We start from the raw sequence: 13,960 nt of genomic DNA on the forward strand, positions 1-13,960 counted from the left end.
TCATGAATGAAGTGGCGGATGTGGTGGGCTGGGAGCTGGAGGCACGGATCAGTTATATTCCACACACTGCAGAATATCTGACAAATGCATTTTTATATCTGCCACCTTCCAAACCCTATCAATTTAACCTCCTAAATATTTATCACACTTCTTTCTGATCCATTCTGGGTACAGCACCATCATCTTTTTTCTGGAATGCCAACTGTTCTCTCTACTGCCAGTCTTGTCTGTCTTCCTCTCCAGTTCCTTCTCCAAGCTGCCGCTGAAATGCTCCTTTTCACAGGAAAATCCAATTTGATAACTCCCTAGCCAGCAGATTGTGTTCTTTCAGTGGACACTCTGGGATAAAAGCCAAGCTTCTTGGAATGACAACAAGGATAAACCAAAATTCTACTGAGCCTGTCTAGCCACATCCCTCAGCACTTCCCTTACCTCTCCAGAAATGTACAACACAATCCACTAACTGAATTTGTAATCCCTCAAATGCATCTTCCTCAATTGTATGCCTTATGCCTTTGCCCATACAGTTTCATCTGCCACGGTGTGCACACTCTCACTGCTGCTCCCGGCCCCATGGCCTCACTATTGACTGCCACATGGCTCAATAGGTTCTCCTAAGTTTTCATGTTGGCTGGAGAGTTTTAAAAGCAAAGCGAAGCAAAACAAAACCGATGTTTGGATCCCCTGCCCAAAGATTCTGATTTAATTAGTCTGGGCTATGGTTGGGCATTAGGAGTATAAAAGCTCTAGAGAGAATTCTGTGTAGCTACAGCAGAATTGAGAAACACCACCTTACAGAAGCTTTCCCTTAGGATTCCCAAACTCCTGAGGCAAGTTTGGAGCTCCTGTCCTAGATAACATCTAAACACCCTCTTCACATTTGCATGACCTGGTATGAATTTGCTTTATCTTACTGAGTACTTGAAAGTTCCCTTGTTTTCTTCTTATTGTTTTTTTTTTAAATCATGCTAAATCTGACTTGAGCTTTTAACTAGGAGTGAGAAACCCATATCAGTCATTATTAGGGGACTGGTCTTACTCCCCACTCCAGGGTTGCATAAATGTATGAGAGCCAATACCAAATTGAAAGAATTTGAGGAAGAACCTGAAGACTTTAGTCCTTCCTGTTTGACCCTGAGAGGTCCAGTGCCCTAGCCTAAAACTGATAAACCATTGGATAGTGGTACACTGCTTCGCTCTGCTCACACTTCATGGCCCCCAAGGCCAAGGTATTCAGTGCTCAGACTCCTTGCCCTCTCTGAAAACCACCATGACTAGAGTTTCTGTAATTTACAAACAAAACCCTAAGTAGTGATGTTTTTTATCTGCCCATCAACTTATAGTTTGGGGCCCTCGTACACAGAAGCTGGTGAAGTTGAAATGAACATAAAGGTTTGCTTGGTTATATGCCTGAAGTAGGGGTGGAGAAAATGATTGTAATCTTTCAGGAATGAGAAATAATACAGAAATTAACATCACAATAAGTTATCCTAGCATCCTTGTATATTTAACAATTTGGTTAAGTTTGCTTATCTATTTCCCCACCAGACTAAAGAATATGAGGGCAGCGAATCTATATTATCATGCTATGTGCCTTCTGCTATACCAAACCCAGTGATTGGCACTTAGTAGATATATTAGTCTGCTTGGGCTATTGTAACAAAGTGCCAAAGATAGGGTGGCCTAAATAACAGATGTGTATTGGTTGTAGTGCTTGAGGCTGGAAAGTCCAAGATCAAAGTACTAGGCAATTCGGTTCCTACTGAGAGCTTGCTTCCTGGCTTGCAGATGGCTGCTTTCTTGCTGTTTCTTCATATGGCAGAGAGAGTGTTCTCTCTCTCTTCCTCATCTTATAAAGGCACTAATCCTATCATGAGGGCCCTACCCTCATAACCTTAATTTTTACCCTAATTACCTCTCAAGGTCCCCATATCCAAATAGCATTACATTGGGGGTTAGAACTTCAACATGAATTTGCAGGTTACACAATTCAGTCTATAGCAGTAGGACACAGTAAATCATTGTTTACTGTCCCTTATTTTCCACTTGGCATTTTTCTTGCAGTAAAACCAACTTTCATTTCCTTTACCTTTCTAAATAAATTTTATTCTGCATGAGTTTTTATCCTTTCCCTTGTTGATACGGTGTATGGTGTTGATTGATGTGCGAATATTGAATCATCCTTACATCACAGGAATAAATCCCATTTGACTGTGGTGAATGATTCTATTAACGTACTGTTGGATTAGATTTGCTGATATTTTGTTGAGTATTTTTACATCTATTTTTATCAGAGATGTTGGCCTTTAGTGCTCTGATGTAGTGCTCTTTGTAGTGTCTTTATATGGTTTTGATATCAGGGTAACGCTTCATAGAATGAATTTGGAAGCTCTCCTTCCTCTTCTATTTTTTGGAGTAATTTGAGAAGACTAGGTTTTAACTCTTTAAATGTTTGGTAGAATTCTGAATTCTACCATTTGTTTGTTAGGAGTTTTTTGATTACTGATTCAATTTCACTGCTAATTGCTCTGTTCAAAATTTCTATTTCTTCTGATTCAGTTTTGGGAGGTTATATGTTTCTAGGCATTTGTCCATTTCTTCTAGGTTGTCCAATTTGTAGGCATATAATTTTTCTTAATATTCTTTTATAATCCTTCGTATTTCTTTGCATTTCTGATTTTACTTGAGTTCTCTCTCTTTCTCTCTCTCTGGTGCGGTTCATCAATTTTGTTGTTCTTTTCAAAGAACCAGCTCTTGTTTTCATTGATCTGTTCTATTGTGGGGTTGTTTTGGTCCCTATTTCATTTATTAAGCTCTAATCTTTACATCATTTTATTTTGTGAATCCTTTGACTGATTTTTTATAGAAATATTTAGTTTTACTTCTTTTGTGTTTCCTCCTTTTCTTACTTCTCCTTATGGTCTTTCCTTTCCACTTAAAGAGTTCCCTGTAACATTTCTTGGTTTAGTGGTGATGAATACCTTTCAGTCTTGTTTGTCTGGGAAGCTCTTTATCTTTCCTTCTATCTGAATGATAGCCTTGCTAGATAGAGTATTCTTGGTTGCAGGTCTTTTCTTTTAGAAGTTTGAATATATCATGCCACTCTCCTCTGGCCTGCAAGTTTTCTTTTCTTTTCTTTTCTTTTTTTAAAGATTTTTATTTATTTATTTGTCAGAGAGAGAGTGAGCAAGCACAAGCAGGGGAGCAGCAAGCAGAGCAGGCAGGGGGAGAAGCAGGCTCCCTGCTGAGCAAGGTACCTGATATAGGACTTGATCCCAGGACCTTGGGATCATGACCTGAGCTGGAGGCAGATGCTTAAACTACTGAGCTACCCCGGTGTCCCAGGCCTGCAAGGTTTCTGCTGAAAAATTAGCTGATAGCCTTACAGGGTTTCCCTTGTATATAACTGTTTCCTTTTGCTGTTTTTAAAATTCTTTTTGCCATTTTAATTACTATGTGTCTTGGTGTGGAACTCCTCACACTGATTTTGTTGGGGGGTTCCTTTTGCCTCCTGGATCCGGATTTCTCTTTCCTTCCCCATATTTGGGGTTTTAGCTATTCTTTCTTTAAATAAATTTTCTACCCCTTTTTCTCTTCTCCAGAGATCCCTATAATATAAATGTTATTATGCTTGACAGTGTCACTGAGTTCCCTAAATCTCTTTTCATTTTTTATTATATTTTTCTTTCTCATGGTCATCTTAATTGCTTTCCATTACTTTGTCCTCCAGGTCACTGATTTGTACATCTGCTTTCTCTAGGCTACTGTTCATTCATTCAGATATGTTTTTAATTTCAGTTACGGAATTTTTCCATCTCTCATTGGTTCTTTTTTATGTTTCCTATCTGTTTGTTAAGGGTCTCACTGAGGTCTTCCACTCTTTTCTCAAGTCCGGTGAGTATCTTTATGATCATTACTTTAAATTCTCTATTAGACATATTACTTACCTCTATTTTGTTTAGATCTCTTGCTGTGATTTTGTCCTGTTCTTTCATTTGGGACATATTCCTCTGTCTCCTCATTATGTCTAACTCCCTGTTCTCTTTCTATGTGTTAGGAAAATCAACTACATCATCTGTCCTTGAAAGTAGTGGCTTTATGAAAAAGAGGTACTGTCATGCCCTGTAGTGCAATGTCCCCTCTTGAACAGAACTTTATACTTCAGAGGTATCTTCTCTGTGTGTTGTGTGCACCCTACAGCTGTGGCTGAGCTGCATTTGCCTTCAGTCTACTCAACTGCCATGGCTCTCTTTTCCTGTTGTGGACAGGGTTTGGTCCCTGTGTTGTCTGGGGCCACCTTGGGCTTGAGTTAGGTCAGACTAGGCATTTGCCAGAGCTGTGCTCACACTGAATTGAAGGGCACTCTCCCTGTGTTGTCCCCTGAGAAGCTTTAGTTGGTGGCTGGGGCCTGCAGTCAGACATGATGTCTGCCAACCCACTGCTAGGGTTATCTTCCCCTGTGTGTGTAGTTATCTTCCCCTCTCCCTGGGGCAGGCATCATTTTAGTGTGGTGCTGGTTCCTATCAGGGCTACTTGCACACTGCCACACTGTGGTGACACTTTGGATGGACTCCTGCCAAGGGCATGTTGGATGGGGAGGTTCTGCAGGAGGCCTTGGGGGTGGGGTGCAAGGTGTTCATGGGTTTGCAGTGGTCTACTGTGGGAGGGTACCCATAGAGCTTTGAAGAACTCCTGTCAAGGGTGACTTGGAGGGGGTAGTCTGCAGAAGAGTGGGGGTGAGGCTTGTTGTTAGCAAGCTGAGTGTCAAGAGCGTTCATGCCATGCTGGTTCCCATAAGTGTTCGCATATCTCAGCTTGGGGGCATGTGAGGGAAATGGCACCTTCCAGCTCTTTTGTTCTTGGTGAAGTCTCCTAAAGATCCCTACCCCTCAAGCACATGTTCTGTAATTTGTAAATAAATCTGCTTCCCAGGTACCCCAGGTGTTTTTCAACCTGCTGCTCGTATGCTGCGTCTCAGCCAGGCTCTTCATTGTGCTGTCTCTTTAAAAGTAGGTACTTAGTTTCCTATTAACCTCCAGCTCTTCCAGAGCTAACTGCACTTCAGTCTTGGCCACAGCTGCTTCTTGCTAGACACGTCTCCAAAAGCAAGAGAAACAAAAGCAGAAATGAACTATTGGGACTTCATCAAGAGAAAAAGCTTCTGCACGGCAAAGGAAATTGTCAACAAAACTAAAAGGCAACCTACAGAATGAGATAAGATATTTGCAAATGGCATATCAGATAAAGGGCTAGTATCCAAGATCTATAAAGAACTTATCAAACCCAATACTCAAAAAACAAATAATCCAGTCAAGAAATGGGCAAAAAAGACATGAACGACATTTCTCCAAAGAAGATATACAAATGGCCAACAGACACATGAAAAAATGCTCCCCATCACTTGGCATCAGAGAAATACAAATCAAAACCACAATGAGATACTACCTCATACCAGTCAGACTGGAAATAATAAAATTATATAAATATATATATATGTATTTATATAATATGTAAAAATAATAAAATTAACAAGTCAGGAAATAACAAATATTGGCAAGGATGCAGAGAAAGGGGAACCCTCTTACACTGTTGGTAGAAATGCAAGCTGGTACAGCCACTCTGAAAACAGTATGGAGGTTCCTCAAGACATTCAAAATAGAGCTACCCTATGACCCAGCAATTGCACCACTAGGTATTTACCCCAAAGATCCAAATGTATTGGTCCAAAGGGGCACCTGCACCCCAACGTTTATAGCAGCAATGTCCACAATAGCCAAACTGGAAAGAGCCCAGATTCCATCGACAGATGAATGGATAAAGAAGATGTGGTATAAAAATACAATGGAATATTAATCAGCCATCAAAAGGATGAATACTTACCATTTACATGAATATGGGTGAAACTGGAGGATATTATGCTAAGTGAAATAAGTCAATCAGAGAAAGACAATTATCATATGATCTCACTCATGTGGAATATAAGAAATAGCACAGAGGATCATAGGGAAAGGGAGGGAAAACGGAATGGGAAGTCATCAGGGAGGGAGAAAAACCATGAGAGACTCTTACCTCTAGGAAACAAACTGAGGTTGCTGGAAGGGCGGTGGGTGGGGGAATGGGGTAATTGGGTGATAGGCATTAAGGAGGGCGTGTGATGTCATGAGCACTGGGTATTACACACAACTGATGAATTAATGAACTCTACATCTGAAACTAATGATGTACTATATTTTGGCTAATTGAATGAAAAAAAGAAAAGGAAAAGCAAAGCCCCACATTTGTAAGAACTCATAAAGCTAACCCTTTGGTTTTCAAAGCCAAGTGTTATGGGAACTTGTCTTCCCATTGTGGGTCCCCATGCCTAGTGTGGGATTTGCTCCTCTCCCACCTCTGTGCCTCTAGTGTCACTCGTTCCTGTGTGCCAGGAACGGCCAGCAATCCCTGTACCGAGGGATGAAAGATTACTCCAAACTCTGCTATGAAAGAGAGGAGAAGGCAAGGGGCTCAACGCTCAGAGAGGAAGACCCTTTGCTCTTCTTTGCTCCCACTTTTATTGGTCCTTAAGGATAATCACAAATCCTTATCACTGTTTCCCAAGCAGGTGATGTGTGACAAGGGGTCTTACTGAAACTGGGAGGATCTGTTTACCGGAAAGATACTATATGCTAATCTGCATGTTCTACAAGTTCAGCTAAACATAGCCCAAGGGACAATGCATACATCTCTTAAATCAAAGGGTGGCTATTTGGTCTAAGACAGCTTTGGTGAAGGCAACTCCCCAAGGCATTCCAACTGCAGAGTGGTCATGCAGGCCTCGGCATTCCAAAAGCCTACTCTCCAAACCTTCCCTGGCCTCAGTGGCCTCTGTGTTATATTTTAGCAAGCCAGGTATTATGGCTGATTTCATGCTCTACATTAACCCCAACAACTGTGGACAGTCTCACAGGTCAGTTTGGTCTGGGCCCGGTCTCCATTCTCCCTACAGTTTTCAGTGTGGCCTCTCCTCTATATTACCTGCAGAGAGTCAATTCTGCCAGGCTTTGGGTTGTTTTCTGGGTTATTTACACTGATGTGTTATCTATGTGTACCCATAGGATGAAATGATCATCCTGTACTGTCTTACTATCTTCCTCTGAAGTCTCCACGCTGTATCTTTTTTTTTTTTTTGGAGTGTTTAATTTTGTCATTATTTTCAATACATTGAACTTTCATAATAGTACAAAGAATCCCTGTGTATCCTTCACTCAGATTCCCCAAATGTTAACATTCCACTCTATGTCTTCTGATTGAAGCAGTCAGTCCATTTACATTCAAAATAATTATTGATAGGTATATACTTATTATCACTTTTTTTTTTTACTTGTTTTATGGTTTTTGTAGTTCTTCTCTGTTCCTTTCTACTCTTATTCTTCCCTTGTTTGGTGGCTTTTAGTGATAAGCTTGGATCAAAATACTAAGTGCAGTAGCTATGTAATAGTTACATTTAAATGAAAAAGCTGGACAGCCAAGTGCTCATAAAGTAATTGAGCTGGAAATCATTTACAAGCAAAGCAGATTGAAAATTAAACACAACTCCTTCATTTTTCCCTGCCATGAGTATTTGGTAGATTAAAAGTGTATTTTCCTAGTGAGAAGTGTCTATATTATTTTCCTCAGTCTTTTCACTAATGAAATTATATATGTGTTTATAACTATATGTTATATAGATACAATTTTACAGTTGCTTCTGTATTTACATCTTTCTCCATAAACCCCAGTGAAAATGAAACAACTTCATCTATTTTACTACTGGTTGCTCAGCATCCAGGAAAATACATAGTTGGTACTTATATTGACTGAAGAAAGAAACCGTATTCATTCTATATAATAAAACATTTAATAACTAATACAGCATGTATGGAAAGTAATCACTATAAAATTGTAATTCTAAGTCCTGAACTTTTAAAAGTTACAGATAGACGTGTTAAGTATTTACATGATAAACAGGATAAATCAAGTGACACTCATTTTTATTTTTAGAAATATGATTGTTAAAAATACTGAACTATGGTATTATGATTGCAAAATTTAGACAAGAAGTTTAGAATTTTAAATTATCAATGTGGTTGGAACCCCTTTAAAACACACACATGGGGCACCTGTGTGGCTTAGTCATTAAGCGTCTGCCTTCAGCTCAGGTCATGATCCCAGGGTCGCGGGTTTGTGCCCCACATCGGGCTCCTTGCTCAGCGGGAAGCCTGCTTCTTCTCCTACTCCTCCTGCTTGTGTTCCCTCTCTTGCTGTCTCTTTTTCTCTGTCAAATAAATAAATAGATAATCTTAAAAATAAACATGCACACATAGGTACTCATGAATGCACATGCATGCAGAGGCTGTGTATATAACCACAGAAAATTGAACATAACTAAAACAGTATTTTGATATAAAGCATCATTGACTAAACAAAATGACACCCTTAACAGCAAGAATCCAAGGTTATACATTTGAGTTGTGAAGAACTGAATCAAACTAGTCCTCTAGTTTTTTAACATGGTTTGTTTGAATAATTAGATTACGTATTGTTGAGTTATGGTAGTTGCTAGTGTCCTTTTGCTAATGCCTCTACATTGAAAGCAATTTGAAAATTAAATATTTAAATGAATCATTTGAAATAAAAGCTTAGCAACTGTTCAGTAATTGGATGAAATTGGTTGTTGGAATTCAACTGATTTTTTTTTTTAAACAACCAATTTCTTATCTGAATTAAGTTTTCAAGATAGTTTGGAAATTTTCGTGGGAAGTTAATGGACACAAGTAAACCAAAAACTACTGACTCCATTTACTGTGTGTGTGTGTATGTATGTATGTATGTGTGTATGTATATATATATATATATATATATATATATATTTTTTTTTTTTTTTTTTTTTCAGGAAGTTTGGCTCCTAGGACATCTGAATTTTTGTCCTGGATGAGAAAGATCTGAGGCAGTAGACTTGGCCTTGCCTCCTGTAGGCCTGCTTTCAGCTATTTTTAGGCACTGGAATCAAGAGTAAGATGACAAACAAGGTGGATGTCCAGCAGAATATGGGGCAACCTGCCTCACTGAAGCATAGGTCACAAGGGCCTAGGCACAAGGCAGAGCCCAGGGATGAGCGTGTGGGAAGACTGACAAGAGTAAGAGGTCTCAGTGTGGAGGAGAGGAGAGTGCCCCTGGTGTCATAGCTACAGGCCCTTACTAGACAACTGGGTCTTGACTGTGAATGATTGTGAGTTGGGAAGAGCTTTAAACAGGTTCAGCTATTCTTAAGAAGTTGTTTTCAAGTGAAACAGTAGCAATCATCTAAGATGTAATTAAATGCTACTTTCTGGAATGGAGCAAGAGGACTGTTCCTATCTGGAATGATTAATGAAACCCGAGGCCATTTTTGAATAACAAGGGGAAAATTCTTAAAGGCATCCAGAAAGAAAATGCAAGTCACTTGTGAAAGAAAAGAAACTAGCCTGGCTTTAGTTTTCTTTTTTAAAAGTTAATGCCAGCAGGGAATGGAGCAACATCCACATTGTCATGGAGGAAAAGGTTGAATTTAGCAGTGCTCTTGTACATGCAGAGTGCTAGAAGAGATTTTCAAATATGCAAAGATTCCCAAAATGTTTCACTTGCACTGTTGAAAAAAACAAAATTACTGTGTAGACAATTGAAAGATGACTAAAATTCAAAACTTTAAGAATGGGAAAGCTAGGGTATAAAATATTGGTGATAAGCATCATTATCTGTCAAATGTAAAAGTTGGTCAACATATACAGTAGGCCACATAGGAAAGGAGAATTTATATAGGTTACATTCCATTTCTATAGTGCAAAACAAAACAAATAAACATGCAGAAAGAGCCTCCCTGCAATGTGTCAAATGCCTGATAAGAAATTATATCCTGCTATCCAAAATCCTTTTCCTGATCTAGTCTAAAAAACAATCTTATCATAGTGAAAATTGAGCCAAAACTTCAACAGTGGTAGAATGGGTATCCAATTACACATGCATTTGAATTAATTGTAGAAAAAGTGTAAGGCAGAGTATGGTGTGAGATATGTAAGCATCCGGTCACAAAGAATACTGACAGCGTAGTATTTCTGGGCGTGCAAAACTGCTGAGCCAGCCTATATTGATCAGCTTCCCTGGGCAGGTCCATTCCTCTTTCACATTCTTAAAATCTCTACTATAGGAAGGAATATGCAACAATCATTCCTATCATTCTTAACAGTTAATTTAAACATTGCTTGTAAAATTCTCCCTAACAATGAATTTAAATTGGTCCCAGTATTCATTAGTCTTCACCCAATTCTGTCCACCTAGAAGGAAATCCAAAGAGATTGTTACTGAATTCTCAGATCACAAAATCTTCACAGAGGGGAGAGTTGCAGAAATCAGGGAGTGAATAGTGTTGGCACCCAGTTGGTGTCCAATAAGTATTTATTGAAAATTACTTGAGTATATCTGAAGAGAATTTTGTATCAGTAAAGTTTGAGTAGTTCCAGAACTAGTGTGATAAGTTATTGTTCAGCAAATATTCCCTCACAGCCCAATGCTGCTGCCTCTTTGGAAGGAATAACTTCCCTGTCTTATTGATGATGGATTTGGCTATGTGACTTGTTTTGGCCAACAGAATGTTGGCAAAATGAAACTAGCAGATGTTTGAAATGTGTTTGTGAGATTGGATGTAGTCTTGGCTTTTGCTATGAAAATAACATGCTTAGGTAGCCAGCCCTAGAGGAAAAGAGACCCATAGTGTGGATCTGGACCTCATCTAGAGTTTGGTACTAAGTCTGGCCAACCCAGTCCAGACCAACCCAACTCCATCATCTTGCAGGTGTGTGAACCCAAAATAAATACTCATTACTCTAAGGCCACTAAGTTTTGGGATGGTTTCTTATGCAGCACATAGTGGTAGTAGCTAACAGATACAGTGTTGCCTATAAACTTGGAGACAATGCAATAAATTTTAAAAAATGTTGTGAAAAATATTAACATTGTCAGAGTTGAATGTAAGAAATGTAAGAATGAAATGTAGCTCAAGAAAAAAAAAAAACAATTCAAGAGTAATAGCCAAGTGTATTCAGAGGGTAAACTCTTGGGAGGAGAAAAGTAGAAGAAATTAAACAAGAAATTATTCAAAATCTAGACCCATCAGCAGTTGAGGGGCTAAAAACTTGTAAACAGAACCCTCCAAAAGTGGGAAAGAATTAGGAGGTAATACAGCTAAGATCCATTTTTGACTAGGCTGCTTTATTTGTATGGGATCTCTGTTTTATCTTCTGTGAAAGGAGGGGACAGCAGTAGATACCCTCTTGCAGCATTAAAGCTCGATAAGTCTTTGAGATAATTTTAAATCTATTTAGGAAAATAAGCTTAGAAAAGTACGTAGAGATAGATGCATCAGAAAATCAAATTAAATAAATAGCTAAGGTTCTAGCTTAACGTGAAAATCGATTTGAACAGATTAAGAGTTTTTTGAGGTAGATATATTTGGTGAAATTTCCATCCATTTCCTTTTAAGTCACTTCCCTGCTAAATGTCAATGCAATATTTTAAGATATCCTTTATATATTTCTAGTTTCCCATGTCAAATAAAAATGTATTTTTCAACAATCCTTAAGTGAAAATATACCCTTTAAAACATTTTCCATTAAAATAATCATAAAAGCAGATTAGAAATAGAATTGATCACTCTGTGACGAATTTTTGTTAATTCGTGCTATTAGTTGTGTAATAGCCATACACAATATGGGTAATAGGGATTCTAACAGATTCTGGAAGGTCACCTAGTTAATAATATTGAAACCATCCAATCTGTTGAATAGTACTATAAATATAAGCTTGAGAAATACATGACATGACATAAATCCTATGTATTATAGCAAATATGACAAAAATACATTGCATTTTAATGGCTATTTTCAAGAGGCCACCAGATGGATTGTAGGGTTTTCTTTATGTGCAGTCATCTTCTGTGAAGAATATGAAAAGTGCAAAGTTTCAGACAGGTCCATGAATCACTATTTGGATTTTACAAAAGCACCCCTGATTTACATCAAAGCTCATTGTGTTCTACTGGGTTTAAACCTTACTTAGAAATGGTAGATAATTTTAAGAATTTGCCCAAACCTCAAGCTAAAATTCTTATTTGGTGTTTAAGTGTATTTTTCATATGCTTCTAATTTAACAGAAAGTATTATGAGGAAAATGGGACTCATCCAGTCATGCTCTATCCATAACTGCCGTTATGTTCAGAGCCTTTCAATATGTCTCTTTTGCTGACTTTAAGTATAAGAAACATGACTTTCATATTTTATTTTTATGAGCATAACTTTCACTTCTTAAAAATTTTAGTTAATCTCATTTCCCCTTTATATTTAAAGAGATTTTATCAGGTAGAAACTACTGGGTGGTGGTTGTATTTCACAATTTATTTGCTATTCTGAGATGGAAAATCAGGAATAACTTTTAATCATAAATTAGAACAAAACCTTTAACAGAGTTTCTTGATTCAGAATCACTTAGTATTTTAAAGAGTAAAGTGGTGGCTTCAATATGGGCAATAAAAGAGATCTATGCAGTCAAATAATAGAAATTATGGTTGAAAAAATGAGATTTATAAAGAAAAAAACTCATGACTAGGCAAAGAACTCCATCAAAAATCTTACACTTACTTGCTGTGTACACTAAACAGTTGTTAGCTATTCTATAGAAAAACTAAGTAAAAAGCATATGAAATATGCTCTATTCTCAATTCTTAGCAACATGAAGTTGTAACTATAATGTGTATGCATTGCAGTCTATAGAAATTTAAAATGATATACCATGTGTTAGCAATGCTCAGGATGTTATTTTTAATTTTGTTTTTTGAAAGATTTATTTTATAGAGGCAGGTAGAGGGGCAGAGGGAGAGAGAGAATCCCAAGCAGACCCTCCCACCTGCAGCTTGGAGCCCGATGCAAGCCTTGATCCCATAACCCTGGAATCATGACCTGAACCGAAATCAAGAGTCAGAGGCTTAACCGAGCCACCCAGGCACCCCAGAACATTATTTTTTAAAAAGGCTAAATTTTTGTTTAATTTATTGTCAGCCCTCTAGAAGATATTCTACTTCATAGAGAAACATTCCAAAGCAAGCATGAGAGCGAAGTAATAAGACAGCCGCTATCCTCAAATGCATATTGATTACTTGGTGTTTAAGGAATAGATGCAGGATGGAGAAAATATGCACACAAGTAACTATAACACAAGACTGAGTAAAATGCATCAGAGCATAAAAAAATTCTACCTATGTTAAAAAGGAGAGAGGAGCGCCTGGGGTGGCTCAGTCAGTTGAGTGTCAGACTCTTGATTTGGGGTTAGGTCATGATATCAGGGTCATGAGATTGATCTCTGGGTTGGGCTCCATGCTCAGGGGCAAGTCTGCTAGAGATTCTCCCCCTCTCCCTGCCCCCCCAAAATAAATAAATATTTTTTTTAAAAAGGGGAGAGAGAGATAAATAAGTGTTTATTGATAGTTTCCTATGTAGCAGATGTACAAGGCTCTTAGCAGACCATAAAGATAAGGAAACATAATTTCTGCATGTTGGGGCTCGAAATCCGCAAAGAAAGATAAGATAAGAAACCTTTCCAGAGCAGCCTCTGAGTTCAAGAATGGCAGAACTGTATCTTATTTGTCTTGGCCTCAAGTGATGAGGGGATGCTCACTAGATGCTGTATTCATAATTCTAAGGAGTCAGTCTGTGGTTTACCCACAGATACTTATAATGAAACTAAGCTAAGTACTCCACTCTTTTCTTCTTACTTAATCCTCATAACAACTTTCCAAGGTTGCAACTATCAAATAAAGAAACCGAGGGTTGGAGAAGCTAGGTAAATTGCCCAAAGTGACACAGGCAGTGTATCGTACCGTGCATCCAGAATCCAGACTTTTAATCACTTTTTATTC

General features: G+C 38.2%; 1 long non-coding RNA gene across 2 annotated transcripts in view; it reads right to left on the bottom strand.

Annotated features, from left to right (window-relative positions):
- Positions 1-7,856: 7,856 nt before the first annotated feature.
- The window catches only part of LOC123000928 (uncharacterized), a 32,707-nt gene continuing 26,603 nt past the window's right edge, over positions 7,857-13,960 (bottom strand). For both annotated transcript variants that reach the window (XR_006409334.3, XR_008960626.1), the window contains one exon: positions 7,857-8,293. This is a non-coding gene — a long non-coding RNA (uncharacterized LOC123000928). The remainder of the gene's footprint in view (positions 8,294-13,960) is intronic.

The sequence above is a fragment of the Ursus arctos genome, unplaced genomic scaffold (assembly GCF_023065955.2).
Source record: "Ursus arctos isolate Adak ecotype North America unplaced genomic scaffold, UrsArc2.0 scaffold_20, whole genome shotgun sequence".
NCBI lineage: Eukaryota > Metazoa > Chordata > Mammalia > Carnivora > Ursidae > Ursus > Ursus arctos.